Source organism: Periplaneta americana, chromosome 13, assembly GCF_040183065.1.
Source record: "Periplaneta americana isolate PAMFEO1 chromosome 13, P.americana_PAMFEO1_priV1, whole genome shotgun sequence".
Taxonomy (NCBI): Eukaryota; Metazoa; Arthropoda; class Insecta; order Blattodea; family Blattidae; genus Periplaneta; species Periplaneta americana.
In genome coordinates this window covers 169038206-169045502 of record NC_091129.1, presented here as the reverse complement: position 1 = coordinate 169045502, position 7297 = coordinate 169038206, and the positions used below count along the sequence as shown (strand labels likewise).

The window sequence follows — 7297 nt, the reverse complement described above, 5'->3', positions numbered from 1 at the left end:
TATTGGCTATTTCATAATAGCCGTGTAGTATTCAATGAGGTGGGCGAGACCTCATACAAAATGAATATGTGATGTATTAACCGTTAGCAGTTGTCACGAACTGATGTTGAATATGGCCACAAAGTCATTTAAATATGCGCTCCTGCATATATGACGTGTACCGTCTCAAATGCAGGTAGTAAGGCCGTAAAAAGCATTACGAGAGGGGTTCGGCCGGCGCCGTGGATCGTGTCCGGCATAGCTCAGTTGGAAAGAGCGCTCAGCGCACAGAGCTGAGTGGTCCTGGGTTCGATTCCCGGTGCCGGTACGAATTTTTCTCGTATTAAATAGTAATAATTAGTCTACATATAATTATTTAAACGGAATAATTTTGAAATGAATTAAGATATTCCACTACGTTGGATTGTAAATTGCCTGGTGTTTATTATGCAGAAAACTAGATGCTAATAATTTCATCTAAGTTAACTGAAGGTAGCAGTACCACGGTGAGACAACGAAGAACTGTATTTTGTGAGAAATTCGTGAAATGTATGACAAGGACAGTAGGCCTATGTGTCACATTCAGGACGTTTATTTTTATAAAAATTTGAAGGAGAGTGTGCTGTTACTTTACACTCACACTTGAATTAGGAATAAATAGTATACATCTGAAAACCCGAAGGTCGAAGTCTCGAAGGTGCGCCGATAGAACACTCTTGCAGGCAGACGGCGGAAGCCATTTGTTTCAATCTGTGCCAGCATTAATTACAAACACTCCGCTAGTTGGAGCTGGTGTCGTGTTGGACCCCAGCAGCCCTACACCAATCACTACTGCGTCGAACGCATCCGCTGGCGGGGTGAAATATTGCTCGCAGGAAACACCCCCGTACACCACGGTTTTATCTACTTTTTCTTCCACCCCCAGCAGTCTCCACCCTCTTCTGTTGGAAAGAGAGCTGGACACATTGCCTGGGGAGGGTGAAGCACTTCTCTGATATTTTTAAGGGCGCGCTACAACAGGAAGGATGCGGAACTTGTCTCTCACCCTCTGGGAACGAAAGGCTGTTTCGAAAACAAGCGACCCGACCGCAGTAGAGCTCCCGAAGTCCGGCCCGCCCTTATGGACAGTTTCTGTTCCTTGTTGTGAAATTAGTGAGTCTGAAATCATGAAGTTGTGAATGAAGCTTGTTCTATTTTCTGAACTATCCTGTGGGCTGATTTTTCCAATCTTTTGTTTTTTCTTTTTACTTTTCTATCGGTTTGTAGTTTTATATGACGTTCTAAGAAGCCTTTAGTATTCACTAACGACTTCTCTCAAGAGCTACTTCAACATTCCTCCCGTATCCGTTTACATATCCGATATATGTCAGAGCATTTTAATGAAGATTCCAGTGATCATTCATAATATTACAGTTGTTATCCGCAAGCCAGGATCCTTTTAAAATCGCTCAAACTTTGTTGAAAGAACATTTACGTACAAGTCACAATAAAATAGCACGTCATCCACAGAAGAATGACCTTTGTTCATGCAATAATCGACTGATAATCTCAACCTTGCAGCCAATACGGGTGTCTGATGTGCACAGAGTGAAGGGAGGTTTCGACAGGAGCTCATCAACAGTTGCCTTGTGAGTTCTCAGCTGTTTAGTTCTCTTCAATTTACTCCTTTTACCTTCTATTCGTACGCATGTTATGCAAATCTTCGTCTTCTTGGTTTACTCTGAAGAAATATTTTGATATTTCTGTCAAAGTTGCACGTAGTCCAACCATATGTCTGTATCTATTTTTCGATGTAGGCCTACTTACTTAAAATGGCTTTTAGAGAACCCGGAGGTTCATTGCCGCCCTCACATAAGCCCGATGTGTCTAAGAAAGTGGGCCTGTGGGTTGGTAGGTGCCGAGAACCATGCTCTTGCGGTGAGATGAATACGAGAAGATGGCGTCGCTGTCATGTGATCACTAAGGAGCGGATTCCTATGTAATTAAATATTTTTCTTGTGTGTGATAAAACACAATTAACAAAGTTAAAAATTCCGAATGTAAAGTTTCAAGTTTAAAACCCGAATTTTATTTCACATAAAACACATATTTTCACAAAAAAATTATGTAAATACATATTTTCAGGAAATCTATTATAAACACATAAATCTTGGAGTTTTTTTAATTAAGTAATTTTTTTACAGTAGCTTTTAAATATTTTAAAACTAAATCAATTATATCAGTCAGAAATATGTTATCTTTTTAAGAATTCTTGGTTGCTTCGTGTTTCTATGGGCTGTGTGGTGTATCTGTAATCCATTTTTGTAATAGTATCGCCTCAAGTTCTGAGAACTGCTTGGTAGCATATCAGTGTTACTATATGAGAATAAATTAACATGGACAAGCAGGAGAGATTTTGCATCACATAAATAGGAATGTTTATTGTTGCTGAAGATGATTTCATTCCGCGCTTTGTTTGTGAAACACAACGGATAAGAGCTCGGGTATAAACATGATTTAATTTAAACAAATCTCTCGCCTCTCGTTCATGCCTATGAAGTGAGGAAATACATCTTGTTGTGATTCCCCGTTATCGGACCATAAGCATAAGCTGCGTAGTGTAGACGTGGTGGCGTCGCTATGGGAAGCTTTTCTCCGACATTGTCAGTCAGTAGCTACAAAAATTTTTTTACGTTAAGACATGTGTATATTAGCCTCTTAAGATACCTAAAATCAAATCGAATTTAAGATTGCGTCTACAGCAATATGTAGATGAATTTAAAAACATTTTTACTACCGACGGAAAAGTGTTATTTTGCCAACCATGTGGTAGATCAGTAAGTGCAGATCAGAGCTGTCAGGTAACCCAACATTTGTCTGGAAACAAGCACATTGCAGCTGCTTCACGTGTGCATTCACGGCAAAACAGTGGATATAAAAAATGTGTAAAGTTGCTCAAGTATTGGAGGGTGTGCCTGTAGGTGAAATTGACGGTGTTTGTGTTTGTGACATTCCTCTCTTTAAATTTGCACGTCTGACGTCCTGTGATGTGGAAAGATCGTTTTCACAGTATAAGTCGTTGTTCAGAGATAATGGGCATGCATTTGTGATGGAGAATTTGGAGATGACCTTTGTTGTTCACTGCAATTCTCGGCCAACTACTAGCAACTGATACTCAAGTGTGATTGGTGAGTGCCTAGTAACATTTTTTTTTCAAGCTAAGTAAGGTATTTTTGTCATATTTAAAAAAATATATATATTTTTATTTTTAGCAAATATTTTTGTACTTTTTAGCACATAAAAAATAAATATAGCCTATTTAAATTTTTTAGCACATAAAAATCCGCTCCCTGGTTATGACGTCAAGTGTAGTGTGACTCAGCACGCAGCCAGCTGCGGTCGAGTGAAGGTCGTGTCACCTTTACGTAGTTACGGCCGTTCAAAATGTGTGCAGCGAGTGAAAATCCGCCACCTCTAAGATAGGTCGGTATTCTTCTATTAAAAAGACCTTAAAGCAGTTGAAATCCATCGTCAACTGACGGAGACTACGGAGATACAAAACATCAGCCACTAGAGTGCGGCCACTCACCAAAAGAAAAATAACGAAGTGTTGCCAAACTATCTGCCAACGAACTCATGGTTACGACTCCTGGGGCAGAAAAGGAGTTCTGTTGGTAGGTTTCATAAATGGATACATCGCGATCAGTGCAGAGGCAGTCTATGAGTAAGTCTATGAGAGCGTTTGTCATGTCTGAAATCACTGGCTGCAGGATTCAGTGACAAAGATTTAGTTTGCCAGAAGACTGTGTTTAAAAATAGTTCAGTGTTTCAGTTTCAAGTTGTGTACGATGAAAGGTGTGCAACTGCCTGGATGTTTTTGTGACGACGTAACGGAAGCTACTTTCCGGTTTGCCTTCGTAAGTGAAATTCTTCTAAAATGGACTTGGACGTTTGCAGATTGGACATCCTTTACAGCGTTGCCTTGTTTAGCGAGTGTGTATATCATTATTACGGCGTGCGTGATGGCGGCTCGGAGGGCGGGGACCCGCCGACATAAATCAAGGGTCTGCGCGGGCCTGTAATTTCCAGCTCTGTGTGTTCAGCCGGAGGACCACTCCCACACGCAACCCGTCTTCTAAGAAAGACTCTGGGTGTGACTGACGGCACGCAAACACTAATTATCATAAAAGTGCCAACTCTTAGGATTGTCATGGGTGTCAACTCAATTCTGCTAAGATTGCCCTGTGGGTCCCTGTATGCCTATTAAGACGCTAGCATTTTCTGACTTAGCTTTTATGGTAATTATTAAGACATATTGTTTAAACATTTTGATATAAATAAATAACCCTAGTCAGTTTCCAGTACCGTCTGTTGCACCCGTCGTCCTCTTGGAGATCCCAAGCGAGCATAGACATCATTTTTGCTTCCAACTTTCTCTAGCTCCTCACATTCTGTCAGCCATATTCATGCAAAGTTGGGCACTGGTGCAGTTCTACACCCATGAAACTTCTTAGTTCTAGAATCTTCCAAAACCTGCCACATCCAGATGGATCACGAATAAATAAATAAATAAATAAATAAATAAATAAATAAATAAATAAATATAAATAAATACATAAGTAAATACATAAATAAATAAATACATAAATAAATAAATACATAAATAAATAAATACATAAATAAATAAATACATAAATAAATACATAAATATATAAGTAAATAGGCAAGTAAATAAGTAAATAGGCAAGTAAATAAGTAAATAGGCAAGTAAATAAAGGGTAAATAAATAAATAAATGGGTAAATAAATAAATAGGCAAATAAATAAATAAATGGGTAAATAAATAAATAGGCAAATAAATAAATAATTAGGCAAATAAATAAAGGGTAAATAAATAAATAGGCGCATAAATAAATAAAGGGTAAATAAATAAATAGGCGCATAAATAAATAAATAAATAAATAGGAAAATAAATAAATAGGCAAATAAATAAATAGGCGCATAAATAAATAAATAGGCAAATAAATAAATAGGCAAATAAACAAATAGGCGCATAAATAAAGGGCAAATAAATAAAGGGCAAATAAATAAATAGGCAAATAAATAAATAGGCGCATAAATAAATAAATAGGCAAATAAATAAAGGGCAAATAAATAAAGGGCAAATAAATAAATAGGCAAATAAATAAATAGGCGCATAAATAAATAAATAAATAGGCACATAAATAAATAGGCAAATAAATAAATAGGCAAATAAATAAATAGGCAAATAAATAAAGGGCAAATAAATAAATGGGCAAATAAATAAATAGGCAAATAAATAAATAAATAGGCAAATAAATAAATAAATAGGCAAATAAATAAATAAATAGGCAAATAAATAAATAGGCAAATAAATAAATAGGCAAATAAATAAATAAATAGGCAAATAAATAAATAAATAAATAAATAGGCAAATAAATAAATAGGCGCATAAATAAATAAATAGGCAAATAAATAAATAAATAGGCGCATAAATAATTAAATAAATAGGCAAATAAATAAAGGGCAAATATATAAATAGGCAAATAAATAAATAAATAAATAGGAAATAAATAAATAGGCAAATAAATAAATAGGAAATAAATAAATAAATAGGCAAATAAATAAATAAATAGGCAAATAAATAAATAAATAAATAGGCAAATAAATAAATAAATAGGCAAATAAATAAATAAATAGGCAAATAAATAAATAAATAGGCAAATAAATAAATAAATAAATAGGCAAATAAATAAATAAATAGGCAAATAAATAAATAAATGAGTAAGTAAGAAAATAAGTGAATGAATAACGGAACTTCTTAAGGCAGTGTAAGAATTCTTCGTGTTGCGTTAGCTCTGTGTAACCGAGGGCCGATTCTACGAACGTATGAAGTAGCCTATTTACAAATTAAAAATGAAATTATTTTTAAACTACGAACTATTATATTTTAGAACAGAAAAATACATACAGATAGAGATTAAAAGATGAATGGCGTATATTGTTGTTATGACAATGTGTTTGTAACAAGTATTGTTGTCCACGTCGCAAATAAGCAACTCGATTTGTTATTTATTTTTTAATTGTTATGAAAAAAGCAGTGGATGACGTGTGCAATGATGTGGAAATCGAAGAGGCTTGGCTGACTGGATGTGCCGAGGAATTACATTTAATAATTGTACAAATTGTATTGTGCGATAAATATTTCAAAATGAATGTTTGTATTGTGAGGCATTTACTTGTGGTCTAGTGCTTTTGGACAGTATTCCAGCATTGAGCTTCCTTTGGTTTCCATAACACATCGTGCAAAAGCATATTTTTGCTTATTTTTAAACAAACAATTTCTGTATGGATAAAATAAATTAAAAATTAAACCAAATTAAATCATGAGTCCAGTTTACTTCTGTATATAAAACAGACTCGTACCTCTGGAAAGCGATTCTTCAGCATGGCTGCCCTGTCTGTAAAATATGTCTCCATAGCGATGTGCAAGAAGTTGTAGTGAATTTACAGTCGTTGGGTTAGCAACACTGCTCTCTACACAACACTATAATTATTATTCTGATGTACGACTTGGAAACAGTTGCGAAGGTTGCCATTCTGGCTCCATGACACCTTTCAACGCCTACTTGTTCCTCTTATTTCCTCAACTTGAATTAGCACTGCTCCGTATGGAATCATTTGTGTTGCTACAAGCTACCTGCAAACCCGCTCTCGTATTTTTGCGAGCACGAGATTCATTCCAGTCCTTCTCGATTGTCAGTTCCAGCAAAAAAATTAATGTCTTCCGTCGAACGTTTTTTATAATCTCTATTTCAACCTCGGCCAGTAGTAGAAAAATGTGCAGAAATTCTTGTGTCGTATTTCTATTTACAGTATTATTTTTTCGAGATTGTGAGAGGTTTCTAGCTCTGTACATAACGAGGCGCCTCCTGTAGTTCATCTGCAGGCACAGTGAACTATTGTGTGGTTCTGTGACGTCACACATCTCTACGAGAGGAAGGCAAAATTCTAAAATATGGAGGTTGGTAGTACTGGAAGATTTACGAGTTACTGAAACAGAGCTGTTCACGCTTCATAACAATGTGGTTATATTTAAATTATACATCAGCCGTGGCGAAAAGGTCATGGTGCGCCGAGCCACGGTGTAAGCTGCAACGTGCATAGCACCTATGGAGGGAGGCGGACAATCGAAGGGGAAGTTAATGTTTAGGACGTGTAACGAAGAAAGAAATGAACAAGAAAACATAGGACACATTATCGCAACCTAAAATTAACTGTCTTCAGAATGCCTCTGCGACAAAGTTTCAAAATCAGGA

At 36.0% G+C, this 7297-nt stretch overlaps 1 non-coding gene across 1 annotated transcript; it reads left to right on the top strand.

The window, feature by feature from the left end:
* The first annotated feature begins 231 nt into the window (after positions 1 to 231).
* TRNAC-ACA (transfer RNA cysteine (anticodon ACA)) lies at positions 232 to 307 on the top strand. The gene has a single exon. It is a non-coding gene; the product is annotated as a tRNA-Cys (tRNA).
* The last annotated feature ends 6990 nt before the right edge of the window (positions 308 to 7297 follow it).